The sequence below is a fragment of the Heterodontus francisci genome, chromosome 16, assembly GCF_036365525.1.
Source record: "Heterodontus francisci isolate sHetFra1 chromosome 16, sHetFra1.hap1, whole genome shotgun sequence".
NCBI classification, from domain to species: domain Eukaryota; kingdom Metazoa; phylum Chordata; class Chondrichthyes; order Heterodontiformes; family Heterodontidae; genus Heterodontus; species Heterodontus francisci.
The window spans coordinates 28,278,244-28,302,665 of record NC_090386.1 but is presented as its reverse complement, the minus strand read 5'-3'; the positions used below and the strand labels follow the sequence as shown (position 1 = coordinate 28,302,665).

The 24,422-nt window shown below is 44.8% G+C and overlaps 1 long non-coding RNA gene across 2 annotated transcripts in view; it reads right to left on the bottom strand.

The window, feature by feature from the left end:
* Positions 1-23,547, bottom strand: part of LOC137378439 (uncharacterized) — a 39,707-nt gene extending 16,160 nt beyond the window's left edge. Inside the window, exons 1-2 of one of the 2 annotated variants that reach the window (XR_010976604.1) lie at positions 23,464-23,547; positions 20,315-20,430 (exon numbers count right to left, since the gene is read on the bottom strand). This is a non-coding gene — a long non-coding RNA (uncharacterized lncRNA). Of the gene's footprint in view, positions 1-20,314; positions 20,431-23,110; positions 23,230-23,463 lie in introns of those variants that run through there. The other variant, XR_010976603.1, reaches the window with a different exon arrangement.
* Positions 23,548-24,422: the final 875 nt, after the last annotated feature.

Below are 24,422 nucleotides of genomic sequence, written 5' to 3'. Positions count from 1 at the left end.
AGGTATGACTCTAACCAGCAGAGAGTTTTCCCCCAGATTCCCATTGGCTCCAGTTTTGCTAGGGTTCCTTGATGCCATACTCGGTCAAATGCTGCCTTGATGTCAAGGGCAGTCACTCTCATCTCACCTCTTGAGTTCAGCTCTTTTGTCCATGTTTGAACCAAGGCTGTAATGAGGTCAGGTGCTGAGTGGCCCTGTCAGAACCCAAACTGGGTGTCACTGAGCAAGTTATTGCTAAGCAAGTGCTGCTTGATGGCACTGTCAATGACCCCTTCCATCATTTTGCTGATGATTGAGAGTAGAATGATGGGGCGGTAATTGGCCGGGTTGGACTTGTCCTGCTTCTTGTGTACAGGACATACCTGGGCAATTTTCCACATTGCAGGGTAGATGTGAGTGTTGAAGGTATATTGGAACAGCTTGGCTAGGGGTGCGGCAAGTTCTGGAGCACAGGTCTTCAGTACTATTGCCGGAATATAACATTATTGTACATAAAACCAAACTAAGTAAAATAATAAACCAAGTTCCAGCTTTCACACACACACACATTAGAGGTTCACACACACACAAATATGTTACAGAGTGAGGAAGGATGGATTGGTCAAGTTAGAGTTCCTAGGGTAAAAAAGTACACAGTCTGTGCAGTTTGGTGATTCGACTGGTTCTAGCTGAATTCAGTGTCCTGAGGCTTGTCGTTTGAATCGACAGATGACTGGTTCAGTGGGTCTCTTAGAGACAGCGATGCAGATGATTTCCTCCAAAGGGGTTTATGATTGTAGCCAGAGTATGCAGAGGTGGTCAGTCAGCAGGCAGGGTTCGAAGCTTGCAAGCTGGAATGGAGAGAGAGAGAGAGTTGGACCTCCACTTGGATCTGCATGTCTCAGGGTCCAGATGCTTCTCAACCTGCTGCAGAGAAATACCAGCTTAAAATCACAGATTGGGGGGGCTTGTCACAGGATAGTCATCCAGTGATTCAAGAATGGTAGTTAACAGTGTATTTCTTCTTGATAAAAAGAACAGGAAGTTCCCTTAAACCCCTTGGTCTTGGTTCTTGCTGGGATGAGCAGATGTTGTGTCTCCATCTCACAGGCTTTGCAATGTAGGATACAATGTTGCAAATTAGGTGGCCATCTTAAGCTGCTAGCAAAGTCATCTTTTATCTGTCTTTTTAAAACTGCTTTAAAAAATATAAATTTAGGTCTCCAGTCAGTAGATTAAAGAAAATTACCATTCAACAAAGCGTTACATGTGTTCTTTCCTTTGTCTATTTTAGCTGGATATTGCTAGAGGTTTGTTTTCACAGTCAGATCACAGACTGGTAGCCCATGTCTATTGCATCATGTTCAGCCCTTGACACCACATTTCCCTGTAAAAGTTAAGAGCTATCCCGTGTCTGACTAAAAGACTGAATAACCTCCCTAGAGCCTCTGAAAAACCCTTCCTTTGATGATAACCATGGTCTCACAACGATTTCTATAATGTCCAGAATTCACAAAATAGACAAAACAAAATGAGCTTGCATTGGCCTAATTCATAGGTAAACCTTCTCCTGTAACTCAGGAAAGGGTAGTGGAAATCTGGGATACCCTCCCCTAAAAAACTAGGTCAACTGAAAATTTAAAAACTGAGATTGATAGATTTTTGCAAAGGCAAAAACCTGCAGATGCTGGAAAACTGAAGTATAAACAGAAAATGCTGGAAATACTCAGCAGATCAGGCAGTATTTGTGGAGAGAGAAACAGAACTGGAAAAGGTTACAGATGTAACAGGTGTTAAGCAAGTACAGAGGCGGGGAAAGGGGGGAGGAAGGAAAAGAACAAAAGGGAAGGCTTATGATAAGGTCAAAGGGAGGAGAGATTATCAAAAGGATACAAGGCAAAAGGAGATGGTAATGGGACAAGTCAAAAAACAAAATATGTCCAGAGGAAGTGTAAATAGCATTAGTAGAATCATCACCAGCAGATGCCATCCAAAGAAATGGAAGCAAAGGTTAAGATCTGAAATTGCTAAACTCAGTGTTGAGTCTGGAAGGCCGTAAAATGCCCAACTGAATGATAAGGTGCTGTTCCTTGAGCTGGCGTTGAGCTTCATTGGAGGTCATAGTGGGAGTGGGACAGAGAATTAAAATGTCAAATGACGAGAAGTTCGGGGCCATGCTTGCAGATTAAACAGAGGTGTTCCACAAAGCGATTACCAATCTGTGTTTGGTCTCCCCAGCATAGAGGACACCATACGTGAGCAGATAATACAGTAATGGAAAGTGAAGAGACAAATAAATCGCTGTTTCACCTGGAAGGAGTATTTGGGTCGCTGGACGGTGGGATAGGAGGAAGTTAAATGGCAAGTGTTGCATTTCCTGCACTTGCATGGCAAAGTGTCATGGGAGAGGAGGAAGTGTTGGGGGTGATGGAAGAGTGGACCAGAGTGTCATGGAGGAAATGGTCCCTTTGGAATGCTGAAAGAGGAAGGGAAGATGAAATTGGTGATGGGATTGTGCTGGAGATGACATAAATGGTGGAGGATGATTCATTGAATATGGAGGTTGGTGGGTTGTAAGGTGAGTGGAAGGGGTGACAGCGGAAGTGGAATGGACACAGTTGAGGGTCCCATCAACCATGGTGGAGGGGAATCCTCAGTTGTGGAAAAAGGAAGACATATCAGAAGCATTGGTGTGGAGTTTTGCATCATCAGAACAGATGTAATGGAGATGGAGAAATTCACTTACACAAGGCAGGAGGGATGAAATGTAATCAAGGTAGCTGTGAGAGCCAATAGATTTGTAGTAGACATTGATTTATCTCAAAGAAATGGAGACAGAGAAATCGAGGAAGGGAAGCGAAGAGTCAGCGATCCATCTGAAGGCAAGGGAGGGATGGAAATGTTAAGTCAAGTTGATGAAATTTTCCAGTTTGGGGCAAGAGCAGGAAGCGGCACTGATGCATTCATTGATGTACTGGAAAAAAGAGGTGAGGGAGGGGGCCTGACTAGGACTGGAACAACGGTCCACAGATCCCACGGATAGGCAGGCATAGCCAGAACCCATATAGGTTCCCATAGTGGCACTTTTAATTTCCCTGCCTCTGTGCTTGCTTAAATCAGTTACATCTGTAGCATTTTCCAGTTCTGATGGAAGGTCACCGCCTGAAACATTATCTCTGTTTCTCTCTCCATTGACAGATTTTGTTGGGTAAGGATAGTAAAGGTTATTAAAGGTTTGGAACCAAGGTGTGTAAGTGGAGTTGAGGTGCATATCAGCCATGATCTAATTGAATAGAGGAACAGGGTCAAAGAGCTGAATTGCCCCCACCTGTTCCTATGCTCTTGGGGGAAGGCCTTATGAAATTTTAATGTTTAAAACTGAATAACCTTCTGGCTCAGAGAAAGCTTGAGAAGGCAGTTCAATAAAGACACAGCACAAGCAAGACTGGTGTCAGAGTGGAGCTGAGATTGAGTGTTGAAGAGCTGTATGGAAGCACAGCTACTAAAAGAGGAACACAGGAATGTGCAGAGCTGCTGAAAGCTGCTAAAGGTCACAGGAAGCCACAGAAAAGGAACAAAGAAACGCTGAAAGCACTGGGTAAGACACAATAGCTGCAAATCTTCCTCTCCCAGTGCCGGTCGAAATGAAAATGATATGAAGCAGAACTACCAGTTTTTCCACTCACAATGGCAAAATGAAGAAATTGCGACAGATTTAATTAACAAACCAGAGCAGCTACGAGTAGCTATATTTTTAACACTGTTGGGGAGAGACTGTTACAAAGTGTATTCCACCCTAAATCTCTCCGAAGAACAAAAAAAAACAGACAGCAGAAATTTTGAAAGTATTGAAAGCACACTTTGAACCCCAAGTGAACATAACTTATGAATGGTATGTGTTCAATATTAGGGCCCAAGGTGAAAAAGAGTCCATTGATCAATATGTTGATATGCATTAATACAGCTCACAGAATCCTGTGAATTTGCGCAGCTAAAAAATTATCTAATTAAAGACAGGATTGTATTAGGCATACGAGATCCCGTAGTGAACGGACGTCTACTGAGAGAGGAGAAACTTACCCTCAGGAAAGCGATTGACATGTGCAGAAGCACTAAGGTTGTAAATCATCAGCTAGAGCATATTCATGGCAGAACAGACCAGGACGTGCATTATGCTGATAGATATTCCAGGCCGAAAGGGCAGAAAGCTCACAGACAAAGGGCAGAATGCAAATACTGCAGAGGACATCACACAAAGGAAAAGAAGGCTTGTCCAGCGTGGGGAAAACAGTGTTCTCACTGCAAGAAGCTGAATCATTTTGCACACTAGTGTTTGGCTAGAAGGGAGCACAATAAGCAGGTACAGATGGCCACTGGAGAGATATTAGCCGCAGATTCTGACGAATCACTATACACCATACAACAGGTTGGTTCAGTCAGGTTGTGGAAGTGAGCAGAAAGGCATGGCACTATGCTTAATGGGAAATATAGCCAAGTTAGGAATAGTAGCTTTGCTGAGCTTTGATTTTAAGTGGCAGAAACCACAATGAGATAGTTAAAAGTAAAAGCTGGAAGTGTGAGACTGTAAAGACTAGCTGACACTGGTAATTGCAAGGACATCTGTTCTTTATGGCCTGATTGTGTGACTCCCTGTGGGTTGGAACAAATGGACTCATGTGAATCAAATGATGTCCATCCCTGTGTGAGTGATAAGGAGTGCTAGGCCCCTCTTATCTTCGTGAACTGCCACTACTTGATGTAGCTGCAGACTGCACGAAACACTCAGGAATGTAAACCTAATAGAGATAGCAGGATGCAGAACTCATGATCCATGTAGGGAGTGAGACCAGCATGGTTATTGATAATTCCTATGCTCTTGCTAATTAGCTTGCTTGTCCGCTTTGTTTTATCTTGCTGGTACAAAACAATATTTTATTAGTAACAAGTATGTATTGAGAATGGAGTGTATTGTAACCTCAGTAACAGATGTACTGCATGTCACCACGTGGGTGAAGTCGAATTGTACCGCACTGATTGGTTAAACAAGGAGGTGTAGCATGAATCTTAATGTATAAACAGTAGTACCTGTTTCACAAACTTTACTTACTCTGGGGGGGGACCCGACAGACTCTGGTGGAGTCAGTGCCGCTGTTCTCAGAGTAAGTCCGCTGGCGACTGCGCAAATAAAGTAATTGATTTTACCTACACATCCGACTCAGTATATTTACTGAACCAGACAAAATGCAAAAAGAACTCAGATTAACAAGGTCGATAGGTGATAAATGGTTGTGGTGGTTGGAATGATGATTGTAGAAGGAGAACATCAAGCCAACATAAAGCACCAGATAGACACCAGTGCATCATACAACTTCATGACCTTCACAGACCTGTGCGAAGTGGCTCAACATGGCGATCCAAAAATGAAGCCCTTGAAAGTAAGGTTGAGGCTATATGATGGCACCATACTCGGGCCGAGAGGATACATTATCCTGAGAGCTCAATGCAATGACAAGAATGAGGATCTGGAGTTCCAGATCATAGCAAGAAAAAGCACGCAAGTGTAAAGCTTAGACTGGTAATCCTCAATGTGCAAAAAGAGATTTGCAATGTATCACAGCACACTAGACCATTGACCGTGAAACAGATCTTAGAGGTGTACAACAATGTATTTATAGGTTTGGGATGTATTCTTGGAGAATATCATCTCGAAGGAGATGAGAGAGTAAGACCAATTCAGCATCTGCCAAGGAAAGTTCCAGCTGCCCTCAAGGCCAGCCTGAAAGACAAGATAGAAGAGCTGGAATAGCAGGGAGTAATCAAGAAAGTGACAATCCCTACAGAATGGATTAGCAACATGGTAGAAGTGAAACAACCTGGAAAGCTGAGAGTATGCATCGACCCAAAGGATCTAAATAAAGCTCTGAAGAGAATTCGCTAACCACCGAAGAAATTTTGTCACAACTTGGAAAGGAAAAAGTCTTCACTACCCTAGATGCAAAGGATGGTTACTGGCAAGTGAAGCTGGATGAAAGCAGCAGATTTCTAACTACATTCTGGACACTGTTCAGGAGAGACAGATGGTTGCGCATGCCATTTGGCATTTCCGCTGCTCCAGAGGAGTATCAATGCAGACAGCGTGAGATAGTTAGTGATCTTCCTGGAGTGGAAGCTATAGTGGATGATCTGCTAGTTTATGGATGCAGAGACTCAATGGAAGAAGCCATTGCTGACCATGATCAAAATCTAGTGCGACTGCTGGACAGAGCTCGCCAGATGAACCTGAAGCTGAACAAGAAAACATTTCAATTAAAGATGCCCGAAATCAAGTACATAGGTCACGTATTGACAGCAAAAGGTCTTCGCCCAGACCCCAGGTGAAAGCAGTAGCAGCGATGCTGCAACCAACAGATTTAATAACAGTGCATGGATTCGTCAACCATTTAGCAAAATTCTTGCCCAATTTGTCATCTGAGTGTGAACCATTACGTCAACTCACTGCCAAGGATGTGCAGTGGTATTGGGGCACAGAAGAAGAAGCAGCGTTCACTAAAATCAAGTAACTAATGACAACGCCAGTACTGAAATACTATGACATAAAAAATGAAGTTACCCTGCAGTGTGACACCAGCGAGATAGGACCTGGAGAAACCGTAATGCAGCAAGAACAACTAGTTGCATTTGCATCCAGGGCATTAACACAAATGGAACGACGCTACTCTCAAAGTGACAGTCGAGTCCAACCACAAGCCACTTCAAAGCATTTTCCTCAAGCCACTACTATCTGCTCCAAAGCATCTGCAAAGAATGTTACTCCTGTTACAGAGATATCATCTGGATGTGAAGGGAAGCAGAGGTACATCACTGACATGCTGTCGAGAGCAGCACTCCCTATGAAGAAAGTAGAGGATGCTACGACAGAGTCTGAAATCTCCCAAATCCAACATGAAGCTGCAGCTCGACATGCTCTGGAAGTCATCAACCCAGCAGAGACATTGAATCTGACAGACACATGCCTTGCTCAAATCAAGCGAACTACCCAAGAAGATCCAACTCTCCAAGTGTTGCAAGCAGTAGTGATGAAAGGATGGCATGAAAGCATCAAGGATTGAGTCGAGTCTGAGGAAGGCAAGAGAAGTGCTCTACTGGCCAAAAATGAGCAATGAAATCAAGGACCACATCAGCCAGTGCAATGTGTGTAACGAATACCAAGCTAAGCAAGCTAAAGAGCCGCTGATGACACATGACATTCCAGACAGACCATGGATGAAGCTGAGATTAGACCTCTTTACTATCACAGGAACTGATTATCTTGTCACCTTTGACTACTATTCTGACTACTGGGATGTAGACCAGCTGATGTCAATGACTACCAGTGAGATTGTAGAATACCTGAAAGCACACTTCAGTTGTTATGGTATTCCAGACATTGTAATGACCGTTAATGGCCCTCAGCTCACGAGCAAAGAATTCAGCCGCTTCATAAAGGATTGGGAAATTCAACACCGTGCATCATCTCTGCACTATCCCCAGTCCAATGAAAAGGCTGAGGCGGCAGTGAAAATCGCCAAAGGAATCAAAGAAATCGAGCAAATCCAGTACAGATATAAAGAAGGCAATCATCGAGCAGAGAAACACACCTACCAAAGGCATGGAAAGTAGTCCGGTACAAAGACTAATGTCATGCCGCACCCAAACTACTCTTCCAATAGCAAAAAAACTACTAAAGCCAGAAGTAGTAACAGGTGTGAGTGACAATATCAAGGTGAAACAGCAGAAAGCCAAATTTCACTTTGACAAAACTGCCAAACCAATGCCAGAATTGAGCATTGGAGAGCCAGTCAGGGTACAAACCTTCAACGCTCACAACAAGAGTCAACCCAAGTGGCAACTTGGGACCTGCGTAGAGCAGTTGTCACCTCAATCGTATGCGGTGAAAGCGAAAGACCAGATATACCATCGCAACCGCAGACACATGCGCACAACTGGAGAAGCTATTCCTTCAGTGCAGGCAACCAATCAGGAAGATGAGAACTCACCAACTGCACAGACCACAGATCAATCATCAGTCCCAGAGGTCCACAGTACCCGAACAACAGAAATGGAACAACAACACTTACCACAGCAACAGCAAGTGGCACAGGAACGACACTCCCGGAGAAGGAAAATCACCCAAATGAACCGCCAACGACAGCATGCACGCGCACTATTTAGAGACCGGCACAATTTAAAGACAATGGGCTGGATTTTACCAAGCTCACGACGTCAGGCGGGCTGAAATATGGGTCTGGCAGCAGCCCGCCACGGAAGCAGATGCCGGGAGGGCCTGGCCCGGTCCACCTGGCGGCAGCGAGGCTCCATGGCACCCACCCCCCACCGCCCCTCGCACCCCCCACCACCGCCACCGCAGGGTAACGGGACCTGAATTTCAATATTTAAATCAATAAAATGAATACATTTTAATAAACGTACTTTCCATCTCTCCCTCAATTCTCCATCTGGGGGAAACCAGTGTGACACTGGTGGGGAGGGGGGAGGAGTTAAGATTTTCAGTGGGGGAGTCGGGGTTACAGGGTCAAATAAATGAAATGGGTGTAGGGGATGGTGGGAAGGAGTAAACTTTAAATTTTGTGCAGTTTGAGGGGAGGAAAGGTCAGATTTAAAAGTTAAGTGTTTTGGGGGAAAGGGCAAATAGTTAATGTAGTTGTTATTGGGGGGTAGGAAAGGGGAGTAAGAAATTTATTGGTTAATTTTTGGGGGGATACTGCTTTAAAAATGGCACCAGCGTCTGTGCACGGGCAGCTGATGCCATTGCCGGGGACAAACAGCCCACCCCCTCCACACGAGCAAAGAACAAAGAACAAAGAAAATTACAGCACAGGAACAGGCCCTTCGGCCCTCCAAGCCTGCGCCAATCCAGGTCCTCTATCTAAACCTGTCACCTATTTTCTAAGGGTCTGTATCTCTTTGCTTCCTGCCCATTCATGTATCTGTCTAGATACATCTTAAAAGACGCTATCGTGCTCGCGTCTACCACCTCCGCTGGCAACGCGTTCCAGGCACCCACCACCCTCTGCGTAAAGAACTTTCCACGCATATCCCCCCTAAACTTTTCCCCTTTCACTTTGAACTGGTGTCCCCTAGTCATTGACTCCCCCACTCTGGGAAAAAGCTTCTTGCTATCCACCCTGTCGATACCTCTCATAATTTTGTACACCTCAATCAGGTCCCCCCTCAACCTCCGTCTTTCTAATGAAAATAATCCTAATCTACTCAACCTCTCTTCATAGCTAGCGCCCTCCATACCAGGCAACATCCTGGTGAACCTCCTCTGCACCCTCTCCAAAGCATCTACATCCTTTTGGTAATGTGGCGACCAGAACTGCACGCAGTATTCCAAATGTGGCCGAACCAAAGTCCTATACAACTGTAACATGACCTGCCAACCCTTGTACTCAATACCCCGTCCGATGAAGGAAAGCATGCCGTATGCCTTCTTGACCACTCTATTGACCTGCGTTGCCACCTTCAGGGAACAATGGACATGAACACCCAAATCTCTCTGTACATCAATTTTCCCCAGGACTTTTCCATTTACTGTATAGTTCACTCTTGAATTGGATCTTCCAAAATGCATCACCTCGCATTTGCCCTGATTGAACTCCATCTGCCATTTCTCTGCCCAACTCTCCAATCTATCTATATTCTGCTGTATTCTCTGACAGTCCCCTTCACTATCTGCTACTCCACCAATCTTAGTGTCGTCTGCAAACTTGCTAATCAGACCACCTATACTTTCCTCCAAATCATTTATGTATATCACAAACAACAGTGGTCCCAGCACGGATCCCTGTGGAACACCACTGGTTACACGTCTCCATTTTGAGAAACTCCCTTCCACTGCTACTCTCTGTCTCCTGTTGCCCAGCCAGTTCTTTATCCATCTAGCTAGTACACCTTGGACCCCATGCGCTTTCACTTTCTCCATCAGCCTACCATGGGGAACCTTATCGAACGCCTTACTGAAGTCCATGTATATGACATCTACAGCCCTTCCCTCATCAATCAACTTTGTCACTTCCTCAAAGAATTCTATTAAGTTGGTAAGACATGACCGTCCCTTCACAAAACCATGTTGCCTATCACTGATAAGCCCATTTTCTTCCAAATGGGAATAGATCCTATCCCTCAGTATCTTCTCCAGCAGCTTCCCTACCACTGACGTCAGGCTCACCGGTCTATAATTACCTGGATTATCCCTGCTACCCTTCTTAAACAAGGGGACAACATTAGCAATTCTCCAGTCCTCCGGGACCTCACCCGTGTTTAAGGATGTTGCAAAGATATCTGTTAAGGCCGCAGCTATTTCCTCTCTCGCTTCCCTCAGTAACCTGGGATAGATCCCATCCGGACCTGGGGACTTGTCCACCTTAATGCCTTTTAGAATACCCAACACTTCCTCCCTCTTTATGCCGACTTGACCGAGAGTAACCAAACATCTGTCCCTAACCTCAACATCCGTCATGTCCCTCTCCTCGGTGAATACCGAGCAAAGTACTCGTTTAGAATCTCACCCATTTTCTCTGACTCCACACATAACTTTCCTCCTTTGTCCTTGAGTGGGCCAATCCTTTCTCTAGTTACCCTCTTGCTCCTTATATATGAATAAAAGGCTTTGGGATTTTCCTTAACCCTGTTTGCTAAAGATATTTCATGACCCCTTTTAGCGCTCTGAATTCCTCGTTTCAGATTGCGCCTACAATCCCGATATTCTTTCAAAGCTTCGTCTTTCTTCAGCCGCCTAGACCTTATGTATGCTTCCTTTTTCCTCTTAGCTAGTCTCACAATTTCACCTGTCATCCATGGTTCCCTAATCTTGCCATTTCTATCCCTCATTTTCACAGGAACATGTCTCTCCTGCACGCTAATCAACCTCTCTTTAAAAGCCTCCCACATATCACATGTGGATTTACCTTCAAACAGCTGCTCCCAATCTACATTCCCCAGCTCCTGCCGAATTTTGGTATAGTTGGCCTTCCCCCAATTTAGCACTCTTCCTTTAGGACCACTCTCGTCTTTGTCCATGAGTATTCTAAAACTTACAGAATTGTGATCACTATTCCCAAAGTAGTCCCCTACTGAAACTTCAACCACCTGGCCGGGCTCATTCCCCAACACCAGGTCCAGTATGGCCCCTTCCCGAGTTGGACTATTTACATACTGCTCTAGAAAACCCTCCTGGATGCTCCTTACAAATTCTGCTCCATCTAGACCTCTAACACTAAGTGAATCCCAGTCAATGTTGGGAAAATTAAAATCTCCTATCACCACCACCCTGTTGCTCCTACATCTTTCCATAATCTGTTTACATATTTGTACCTCTATCTCACGCTCGCTGTTGGGAGGCCTGTAGTACAGCCCCAACATTGTTACCGCACCCTTCCTATTTCTGAGTTCTGCCCATATTGCCTCACAGCTCGAGTCCTCCATAGTGCCTTCCTTCAGCACAGCTGTGATATCCTCTTTGACCAGTAATGCAACTCCTCCACCCCTTTTACCTCCCTCTCTATCCCGCCTGAAGCATCGATATCCTGGGATATTTAGTTGCCAATCATGCCCATCCCTCAACCATGTCTCAGTAATAGCAATAACATCATACTCCCAGGTACTAATCCAAGCCCTAAGTTCATCTGCCTTACCTACTACACTTCTTGCATTAAAACAAATGCACTTCAGACCACCAGTCCCTTTGCTTTCATCATCTGCTCCCTGCCTACTCTTTCCCTTAGTCAAGCTGACTTCATTATCTAGTTCCTTACAGGCTTTTTTTTTTAGAATATTACAGCGCAGTACAGGCCCTTCGGCCCTCGATGTTGCGCCGATCATCTGACCTACACTATTCCATTTACATCCATATGTCTATCCAATGACCACTTAAATGCCCTTAAAGTTGGCGAGTCTACTACTGTTGCAGGCAGGGCGTTCCACGCCCCTAATACTCTCTGCGTAAAGAAACTACCTCTGACATCTGTCCTATATCTTTCACCCCTCAACTTAAAGCTATGTCCCCTCGTGTTTGCCATCCTCATCCAAGGAAAAAGACTCTCACTATCCACCCCATCTAACCCTCTGATTATCTTGTATGTCTCTATTAAGTCACCTCTCCTCCTCCTTCTCTCGAACGAAAACAACCCCAAGTCCCTCAGCCTTTCCTCGTAAGACCTTCCTTCCATACCAGGCAACATCCTAGTAAATCTCCTCTGCACCCTTTCCACAGCTTCGACATCCTTCCTGTAATGCGGTGACCAGAACTGCACGCAATACTCCAGGTGCGGCCTCACCAGAGTTTTGTACAGCTGCATCATGACCCCGTGGCTCCGAAACTCGATCCCCCTACTAATAAAGGCTAACACACCATATGCCTTCATAACAGCCCTATTAACCTGGGTAGCAACTTTCAGGGATTTATGTACCTGGATACCAAGATCTCTCTGCTCATCTACGCTACCAAGAATCTTCCCATTAGCCCAGTACTCTGCATTGCTGTTACTCCTTCCAAAGTGAATCACCTCACACTTCTCCGCATTAAACTCCATTTGCCATCTCTCAGCCCAGCTCTGCAGCCTATCTATGTCCCTCTGTACCCTACAACACCCTTCGACACTATCTACAACTCCACCGACCTTTGTGTCATCCGCAAATTTACTAACCCACCCTTCTACACCCTCATCCAGGTCGTTTATAAAAATGACAAACAGCAGTGGCCCCAAAACAGAACCTTGCGGTACACCACTAGTAACTAAACTCCAGGATGAACATTTGCCCTCAACCACCACCCTCTGTCTTCTTTCAGCTAGCCAATTTCTGATCCAAAGCTCTAAATCACCTTCAACCCCATACTTCCGTATTTTCTGCAATAGCCTACCGTGGGGAACCTTATCAAACGCCTTACTGAAATCCATATACACCACATCCACGGCTTTACCCTCATCCACCTGTTTGGTCACCTTCTCGAAAAACTCAATAAGGTTTGTGAGGCACGACCTACCTTTCACAAAACCGTGCTGACTATCGCAAATGAACTTATTCTTTTCAAGATGATTATAAATCCTGTCTCTTATAATCTTTTCCAACATTTTACCCACAACCGAAGTAAGGCTCACAGGTCTATAATTACCAGGGCTGTCTCTACTCCCCTTCTTGAACAAGGGGACAACATTTGCTATCCTCCAGTCCTCCGGCACTACTCCTGTCGACAATGACGACTTAAAGATCAACAACAACGGCTCTGCAATCTCCTCCCTGGCTTCCCAGAGAATCCTAGGATAAATCCCATCTGGCCCAGGGGACTTATCTATTTTCACTCTTTCCAAAATTGCTAACACCTCCTCCTTGTGAATCTCAATCCCATCTAGCCTAGTAGGCTGTATCTCAGTAATCTCCTCGGCAACATTTTCTTTTTCTACTGTAAATACTGACGAAAAATATTCATTTAACACTTCCCCTATCTCCTCTGATTCCGCACACAACTTCCCACTACTATCCTTGATTGGCCCTGTTCTAACTCTTATCATTCGTTTATTCCTGATATACCTATAGAAAGCCTTAGGGTTTTCTTTGATCCTATCCGCCAATGACTTCTCGTGTCCTCTCCTTGCTCTTCTTAGCCCTCCCTTTAGATCCTTCCTGGCTAGCTTGTAACTCTCAAGCGCCCTAACTGAGCCTTCACGTCTCATCCTAACATAAGCCGCCCTCTTCCTCTTGACAAGCGCTTCAACTTCTTGAGTAAACCACGGCTCCCTCACTCGACAACTTCCTCCCTGCCTGACAGGTACATACTTATCAAGGACACGCATTAGCTGCTCCTTGAATAAGCTCCACATTTCGTTTGTGCCCATCCCCTGCAGTTTCCTTCCCCATCCTACACATCCTAAATCTTGCCTAATCGCGTCATAATTTCCTTTCCCCCAGCTATAATTCTTGCCCTGCGGTATATACCTGTCCCTGCCCATCGCTAAGGTAAACCTAACCGAATTGTGATCACTATCGCCAAAGTGCTCACCTACATCTAAATCGAACACCTGGCCGGGTTCATTACCCAGTACCAAATCCAATGTGGCATCGCCCCTGGTTGGCCTGTCCACATACTGTGTCAGAAAACCCTCCTGCACACACTGGACAAAAACAGACCCATCTAAAGTACTCGAACTATAGTATTTCCAGTCAATATTTGGAAAGTTAAAGTCCCCCATAACCACTACCCTGTTACTCTCGCTCCTGTCGAGAATCATCTTCGCTATCCTTTCCTCTACATCTCTGGAACTATTCGGAGGTCTATAGAAAACTCCCAACAGGGTGACCTCTCCTCTCCTGTTTCTAACCTCGGCCCATACTACCTCAGTAGACGAGTCCTCAAACGTCCTTTCTGCCGCTGTAATACTTTCCTTGATTAACAATGCCACACCCCCCCCTCTTTTACCCTCTTCTCTGTTCTTTCTGAAACATCTAAATCCCGGAACCTGCAACATCCATTCCTGCCCCTGCTCTACCCATGTCTCTGAAATGGCCACAACATCAGGATCCCAGGTACCAACCCATGCTGCAAGCTCACCCACCTTATTCCGGATGCTCCTGGCGTTGAAGTTTTAGTTACTACCTCCTTACTGTCCACTGACCTCATTTGGTTCCCATCCCCCTGCCACATTAGTTTAAACCCTCCCCAACAGCGTTAGCAAAAGCACCCCCAAGGACATTGGTTCCAGTCCGGCCCAGGTGTATACCACCCAATTTGTAATAGTCCCACCTCCCCCAGAACCGGTCCCAATGTCCCAAAAATCTGAACCCCTCCCTCCTGCACCATCTCTCAAGCCACGCATTCATCCTGACTATTCTTTCATTTCTATTGGGAGGCGGGCTGCCCCGGCTATTTAAATCAGCCGTCGAACGGGAGACTGCAGCAGCTCTTTGGCATGTGGCCCACATGTGCGCCAAGATCGGCGGCGGGCTCTTAAAATCTAGCCCTATGTGTGCAATGCATGTGCAGAGACTGACAAGAATAACGGACTGCTAATACATGGGAACAGTTGTGTGCATAGTGGGTAACTTGGACAACTCACAGTGCAAATGATAATGCATGCAATTTTGTTTAATTTTTTTTTGTCTGAAAAGGGGGATGTTAGGGAAAAAAATGCAATGCTGTATTAATGTGCCTCCTGGCTTGCTGTAGTCTCTACCATGAGGCATTCACTGCAGGCATCCATCACAAGGCAATTCAATAAGGAGACAGCACAAGCAAGACTGTTTTCATGTGAGCTTGTAACAGAGGCAACACAGTCCCCCAGCACCTCTGTATCTGGTTTGTAAATGATAAAGAGGTTTTGCTGCTATCAGGAAGACGGTGTGTGCGACCGTATTCAGTTGCACTCACATTTCTGAGGGGGATCTAGGTTATTCCTCTGCTCCTATAAACCCACAATAATATTTTTTCACAACAGCCACCACATTTGCATTTCTACTAGACAAGGAAGTCCGTCCAGTCCTCAAGGAGCAATGATTTTCATTATAAAATTCCTCACACACCTTGAATGCCAATGAGTCCTCCCCCAACCCATGCTGTACTGTTTGACTTGACATAGAACAGTGCTAAACAACAACACATTCCGGACTCCATCAGCAGTACTCAGGAGCACAGTAAATACATTTTTAATATATTAAATGTCATAAAAATGTGCAACTGTCAGAGACAACTGGATATGACAGTGCCTCACAAATCTGACTCCAGTTGGTTGCTGGAACCATGGAAATACTTAAGGATGAAATTCCTCTGTACACACGACAGAGTTTTTACAACTGGGAGCACTAATTCACAAATATAAAAATATAAAATACAAATAAATTGAACAGTCCAACTCCTGCAAGATGGATAGCATTAGAATCAACACAACTAACAAGACAATCATGGCACCCCTGTAATTATCCTACTGAACCAACTCATAACAATCAAAGAAAGAAAGATTATATTTCTATAGCGTCTTTCACGATCTCAGGATATCGCAAAGTGCTTTACAGCCCATGAACTACCTAGGAAGTGTGGTCACTACTGTAAGAAATGTGACAGCCAATTTGCACACAGCAAGATCCCACAATCAGCTATGAGGCAATGTTGTTTGAGCGATAAATATTGGCCAGAACACCAGAAAACTCTCCTACTCTTCTTCAAAATAGTGCCAAGCGATCTTTTATGCTCACCTGCGAGGGTTTAACATCTCATCCAAAAGATGGCACCTCTGGCAGTGGAGCACTCCCTCACTCCTGCACTGAAGTGTCAGCCTGGATTATGTGCTCAAGTCTCTGATCTTGATTCCAGGACCTTCTGACACAAAGGCAAGTGTGCTGCCTCTGACTCACAGCTGATGCCTAGTCAGTTAATCAAATGAGCTATTTAACTATTTAGAGAGCTCCTAACAGGCAGCTATGGAGTGTACAAAATGTGTGTGCTGATGGAGCAGGAGAGTCAGTGGAGAGAAGGCCAGTATAAGGAAGAGGACCTCAAGATTGTGTGTGTGCCATTTCAGGAGCAAAGAAGTAGCATCTTCAGTGAGTGGGGAGGAGGTAGGAGCTCCGACCTGTGGCCCGGCTATGTCTGCGACATAATTACAGAGAGGATCAGCATGCCCACTCAATGTGACAAGAAGTGCAAGAAAGATGTCAGACCTTAGCCCCAATTTTGTGACTTTGGCACAAATTGGGGCGATGGTCAGACCTGGCATTATGCTGAACTTTACGAGGCTCCCTGTGTATAGAAAATGTGTGCGGGAGTAGTGGTGGGGCAAGTTCAGGCCAGGAGTGCAAATCACTACCGATCACAAAATTCAACCAGGCAGCAGCTCTTAAGGTGTGTACCATTTTGCAGACTCTGGAAACTGACAGTTTGGACTGTAGCAAAATAGCTGCAAGCAGTCAGATGGGGAGGTGTGCCCCATTCAATTAGGTTATTTTGGAAAGTCTGGAGCAACGAGTGATAGTGGAGCCTCTCCTTGAAGATAAATTTGCCCTTCCTACATAAGTTTGGTTGTCATCCAATTTAAACATATGTTTTTTTTATCATCTCAGCTGATACGTTTATGAAATCTGTACATAGTGGTGCAAAAACAGACCCTTGTAAAATTCCAGAAATCACGACTTACGTTTAGAATAATTCCTAGCATTACTACCTCATACTTCCCATCATTGAGCTGTTTTTTTTTAAAAGAATGTTGTCTTTCTCCTTTAATTCCATGCGCTCTGACTGCATCACTCCCCCTTGCCACTTCTCAAACTGTAGCAGTATGAAAATATGTAGAGCACAATCTCCTGTTAATAGCTCTGCATTAATTATCTATATTAAAAAAATGTTGACAGCTGATCAGTCCTTTATACTGTTAGTGTATTTTGTGAACAAAGTCAGGATAAACAAAGAAATATTTTAAAAGTTGCAAATAATTGAAATTTCAGCACAGCCCTTCATGCTTGTGCCAGTCTTAGAATCACATCAAAGCTAATGTTTCTATTTCCATTTTCCTAGCCTTACTCCATACCTATTCATCACCACAGGGGGTCAGAAAGGAATTTTCTGGATTTTTTTTTGCTTACTGGCCCTGGCTTTCTCTGTTTCTTTCCCTCCCCCAGGAGATTGCATACCTGAGGGGGATGAGGAAGGGTTGAGTCAGGATGATCCAGGCATCACGAGTGTGGGATAGGTTTAACAGAACAACTGGTCTTTTCATTTTCATATTTTGTATATTCATCATCTTCAAGTGTTTTGTTAATTTCTCTTAAAAGTTATGATAGCCACTTATGGTAATGTATTCATATTCGAATAACCTTTTGCAAGGAAAAAAATTATTTGAACCTCTGCCTTTATGCTCCTAGTACTAATTCTAACTTTATGCCATACTGTGACTTTCTTTTCCTAGAATTTGAACTATATGGACTTCAGTATTGCTGAAAATAGAGATATTTTGTCAAACAAAGCTTTTCGTTTTGCACTCATCAGGACATTTTGCAAGAATACCAATGTAAGGAGAAGCAATGAATTTATACTGCATGAGAAGAGAGTGCTGATTGGTTGGCAAGTGGGCTCTCATTGGTAGAGGTGTTGCCATGGAGAATGCACCAGTTTATGGTGACTTACAGTTAATTGCCAAGCTCTGTTTGAAATTTAAACCAGGCAGCTTGACTGTGATTGGTCAAGGCATTGCCCTGAGGAATGAACCAGTGAATGGCTGTCACTTATTTTGTCTAGCTGAAACAGGTGCAATGTGTGTACATGTTCTTTCTGTCTGCAAAGAACAGAACCCTGTGTATTAATATATGTAGCTTCCAATATGTGCAAATGCACCACACTGCGAGCCCAACTCACAATCTTAAATTGGTTGTCAGTGTAATTCCTAGCACACTGAGGATTATTTAGCAATGTTGTCCAATCACGGAATCACGTCTAATGTTGGACACTGTCGGCTGGATTTTAACAGCCCCTCGACACCGTGGGTCATGGCAGTGAGGCCCATAACATGCTCGTGGGAACGGCCCGCTCTGACCCACGACGGCGAGAAGGCCACGCCGCATATTCCCGGTGATGTTGAGGCCTCGGTGCAGCTTCCCTGTCACTTGGCGGCGGGGCCTTCATTTAAAGATTAAAATGCATTAAAATAAATGGCAATGAACTTACCTGGACTGGGCAGCCGTCCCACGGCGATATTATGGGCGCCGGCCACAATTCCTCGCATGCCTTTGGCACTCTGTACGGAGTTCCGAGGCGAGACACTAGTGGGGAGGGTGGAGGACTAAGGTTATCAGGGCTGGGGGGGAGGGGGTGGGGTGGGGAATGGGGAAAACTATTCCTATTGGTTGTGGGAAGGGGTTGCGGTCAAAGATGCTGAAGTTCGGGTGGGGGGGAGAGCTCGGAATTTCAAAAAGTGTTTTTTCGAGGGATAGGTCAATTTATGTATTGAGTACTCAGTGGGAGGGTGGGAGAGGGGATTAAAAGTTAAATTAAACTTCATTGAAATATTTATCAAACCAGCGCCTTTAAATATTTAAATCTCTCAGAAAGGGCTTGAAGCCCTTTCGAAATGGTGCCAGCGCCTGCATGCTGGCTCCGGACACCATTGCTGGGGACGCGGCAGCTGCCTCATCTATGTCATCGGGGGCAGCCGCTCCGCTCCCTCCATTTAAATGAACAGCCACGCGTAATATCGGGGGGCTCTGTGGCGGCCGCACAGTGCGGGCAAGCTGCCACCTCAAAGCGTGCCACTGCGATGTGCAGTGTGCTAATAAAATTCAGCCCTGTGTTTTACTTTTGCAAGTACAGGCTGGTTGGGTACAGCCTGTACCTTGCCTTGATATATGAATTTCAATGCCAGCGTGATGCTCCCAAAGAGTGGCGGACCGTATCAAACAACATGTCTCTTCCGCTGTTCTCAACGGGCAAGGTACAGGCCGTTCCCAACCAGCCCATGCTTGCAGAACTCAAAACACAGTGTCCAACATTAGATAGACTTAGATGAGGAAAGATGGGAGGAGGCTGGATTGGGGCCTAAATGCTGGCATGGACTGGTTGGGCCGAATGGCCTGTTTCTGTGTCGTATATCCTAGGTAATCCTATGTATTGGTGGAGGGAGCAGATGCTTAAGGTGGTGGATGGGGTGCCGATCAAGCAGATGTCTTTGTCCTGGATGATGTGGAGCTTGTTGAATGTTGCTGCAGCTGCACCCACCAGACAAATGGAGAGAATTCCATCACGCTCCTGATGTACCTGTTAAGACATTCAAATTTTTCCCACTCTGCCAAAGAGAGGAGCAGAATGTCAGGTCGGCTACTGATTGCCAGAGAGGGAGAGGGAACTAGAGATGAAGCCAAGATGGTAACTGTTGTGAAGTCTCCATCGGTGACACTGGCAAAAGCCTGTGTTCAATTCATTTACCTTAGCTCCTGTATCTCTAATATTTACTGTTGCCATGACGTTGACAACTGCAGTTAGAGCCACTGAAAACAATTCCAAATCTGCTGCTAACATTTGGCACAGTTCAAGTTGCAAGCTCCCTATAGAGTCTCCATCTGCCAATATACTGTTGCTGTGATGTATTTAGAGAGTTCACACAGGGTCAGTACACCTTTCTGGAGGTAGGTTTGGTCTGAGTCCTTCTTCTCCTTTGACCAGAATCACCTTTCCTCCTTTTATTCCTGTTGCTCCATTCTAGCCAAAAAGCCTGTGGCATTTTAAATATTTAGTTAAAGTGCAGCTCATACAAGGTGCAAAAAAAAACATAGTAACATTGAAAAGAGATATCCAACTTACCTGAATTGGATCAGCTCCATAATAATTGATTCAGGTGTTGTTCAAAATCTGCTAGTAATATCTATCTTGCACTGAGTTAAACCCACACTGGAGAATGTGCATTGGCAGTCACATCACTGCAATAAATTAACACCAAAGCTCCTAGTTACTGATTGATATTAAAGTCGGTTCAACCAGAAGACAGTGCAAACAATATTGATTTACTCAAATACAAATAAGGTAGATTGCTGATAGAAAATAACATTTTGGGATACAGCATATGAGAACAAAGAAAGAACAAAGAAAATTACAGCACAGGAACAGGCCCTTCGGCCCTCCAAGCCTGCGCCGATCCAGATCCTCTATCTAAACATGTCGCCTATTTTCTAAGGGTCTGTATCTCTTTGCTTCCTGCCCATTCATGTATCTGTCTCGATACATCTTAAAAGACGCTATCGTGCTCGCGTCTACCACCTCCGCTGGCAACGCGTTCCAGGCACCCACCACCCTCTGCGTAAAGAACTTTCCACGCATATCCCCCCTAAACTTTTCCCCTCTCACTTTGAACTCGTGACCCCTAGTAATTGAATCCCCCACTCTGGGAAAAAGCTTCTTGCTATCCACCCTGTCTATACCTCTCATGATTTTGTACACCTCAATCAGGTCCCCCCTCAACCTCCGTCTTTCTAATGAAAATAATCCTAATCTACTCAACCTCTCTTCATAGCTAGCGCCCTCCACACCAGGCAACATCCTGGTGAACCTCCTCTGCACCCTCTCCAAAGCATCTACATCCTTTTGGTAATGTGGCAACCAGAACTGCACGCAGTATTCCAAATGTGGCCGAACCAAAGTCTTATACAACTGTAACATGACCTGCCAACCCTTGTACTCAATACCCCGTCCGATGAAGGAAAGCATGCCGTATGCCTTCTTGACCACTCTATTGACCTGCGTTGCCACCTTCAGGGAACAATGGACCTGAACACCCAAATCTCTCTGTACATCAATTTTCCCCAGGACATTTCCATTTACTGTATAATTCACTCTTGAATTGGATCTTCCAAAATGCATCACCTCGCATTTGCCCTGATTGAACTCCATCTGCCATTTTTCTGCCCAACTCTCCAATCTATTTACATTCTGCTGTATTCTCTGACAGTCCCCTTCACTATCTGCTGCTCCACCAATCTTAGTGTCGTCTGCAAACTTGCTAATCAGACCACCTATACTTTCCTCCAAATCATTTATGTATATCACAAACAACAATGGTCCCAGCACGGATCCCTGTGGAACACCACTGGTCACACGTCTCCATTTTGAGAAACTCCCTTCCACTGCTACTCTCTGTCTCCTGTTGCCCAACCAGTTCTTTATCCATCTAGCTAGTACACCCTGGATCCCATGCGACTTCACTTTCTCCATCAGCCTACCATGGGGAACCTTATCAAACGCCTTACTGAAGTCCATGTATATGACATCTACAGCCCTTCCCTCATCAATCAACTTTGTCACTTCCTCAAAGAATTCTATTAAGTTGGTAAGACATGACCTTCCCTGCACAAAACCATGTTGCCTATCACTGATAAGCCCATTTTCTTCCAAATGGGAATAGATCCTATCCCTCAGTATCTTCTCCAGCAGCTTCCCTACCACTGATGTCAGGCTCACCGGTCTATAATTACCTGGATTTTCCCTGCTACCCTTCTTCAACAAGGGGACAACATTAGCAATTCTCCAGTCCTCCGGGACCTCACCCGTGTTTAAGGATGCTGCAAAGATATCTGTTGAGGCCCCAGCTATTTCCCCTCTCACTTCCCTCAGTAACCTGGGATAGATCCCATCCGGACCTGGGGACTTGTCCACCTTAATGCCTTTTAGAATACCCAACACTTTCTCCCTCCTTATGCCGACTTGACTTAGAGTAATCAAACATCTGTCCCTAACCTCAATATCCGTCATGTGCCTCTCCTCGGTGAATACCGATGCAAAGTACTCATTTAGAATCTCACCCATTTTCCCTGACTCCACGCATAACTTTCCTCCTTTGTCCTTGAGTGGGCCAATCCTTTCTCTAGTTACCCTCTTGCTCCTTATATATGAATAAAAGGCTTTGGGATTTTCCTTAACCCTGTTTGCTAAAGATATTTCATGACCCCTTTTAGCTCTCTTAATTCCTCGTTTCAGATTGGTCCTACATTCCCGATATTCTTTCAAAGCTTCGTCTTTCTTCAGCCTCCTAGACCTTATGTATGCTTCCTTTTTCCTCTTAGCTAGTCTCACAATTTCACCTGTCATCCATGGTTCCCTAATCTTGCCATTTCTATCCCTCATTTTCACAGGAACATGTCTCTCCTGCACGCTAATCAAACTCTCTTTAAAAGCCTCCCACATATCAAATGTGGATTTACCTTCAAACAGCTGCTCTCAATCTACATTCCCCAGCTCCTGCCGAATTTTGGGATAGTTGGCCTTCCCCCAATTTCGCACTCTTCCTTTGGGACCACTCTTGTCTTTGTCCACGAGTATTCTAAAACTTACGGAATTGTGATCACTATTCCCAAAGTAGTCCCCTACTGAAACTTCAACCACCTGGCCGGGCTCATTCCCCAACACCAGGTCCAGTATGGCCCCTTCCCGAGTTGGACTATTTACATACTGCTCTAGAAAGCCCTCCTGGATGCTCCTTACAAATTCTGCTCCATCTGGACCTCTAATACTAAGTGAATCCCAGTCAATGTTGGGAAAATTAAAATCTCCTATCACCACCACCCTGTTGCTCCTACATCTTTCCATAATCTGTTTACATATTTGTACCTCTATCTCATGCTCGCTGTTGGGAGGCCTGTAGTACAGCCCCAACATTGTTACCGCACCCTTCCTATGAGTAACTTGAGACTGGTGACGATGGCATGCTTGGGAGTTTGGTTCCCAAAGCTCTCCACCATTCGAGTTTTCCTCTTGTTATGTCTGCGTCTGTTAGAGACTGATTGATAGAGATTGATAGCTATGATTAGTTATTAACTCCACCATCATGCGAGTTATGGGATGGCAGAAGGTGAACTAGATGGACCTTTGTTTTTCTCATCTAGCAATTCCAGTACATATATATATGACCAGTACATGAAAAGGTTCATTGTTCAGACAGTGTAGAGGGAGCTTTACTTTACCTCAGTCCATGCCCTGGGTCAGTCTGATATTGACACTGGTTGACAATAGTTAAAACGTGTGCCATTTCCTCGCATTCACTTCCATCCCTCACCTAATGAGCACAGAAAAGGAGCTGAAGAAAGATCTCTTTTCATCGCCTGGACAATCACAGAATTTCATTCTATGTCAAAACACAGCTTGACTGACTTGTTCCCTCACCACTCTTTCCTCATCCGAGGCTGTTCATTTCCATTTCCATTGCAGGGGATGTGGAGCTGGCACCAGGCCACAGCATAACTCTGCTCCTTGGAATATGGTTTTGTTCCCAGCAGAATACTGGTATGAATTGTGGAATCTGGGGCTTTTAGATGTGGTTTACGGAGAAAATATTTCTCTTAGGTTCCTTGACACAAATGTCAACTTCTCCCAGGGAACTTGCTGAAACTATAGTAAAGCAGAATATTTTCTTACAAAGTAATCCTTATTTTTTTTATGCCGTAGTTGAAATTGGCAGAATTCTCCTGGCTCTGTGGCTAGAAGCTCAAGTTGACAATGTTTGAACGAAACAGCTGAATACATCACGTGGAGTGCAGTTCAGAGAGAGAAGAAAAAAGGAGGACAGAATGGCTGATTCTGAGGGAGTACAATTCAGGAGTTGCGCAGCTCCTGATGTTCCATCAAGTACGATTAATCAATGAAAAATCCACAGATCTGTTTACTGAGCTGTGAACTCAGCTCCACATTGGGAGCACTCCATTGCAAAGCAGTCCTATATGGATAAATCTCACCCTCACCTGCCATCTTCTGCTAGGTGCTGGTGGTGACTTAGAGAGGCTAATCTGATTGATTTCCCTCCCCATATTGTTCTTTACTCCCAGGCATTAAGGTACATTAAGCACTCTTGCCTCTGAGTCAGAAAGTTGTGGGTTCATAATCCCAGTGTAGATTAGAGCACAAAATCTAGACTGTTACTCTAATG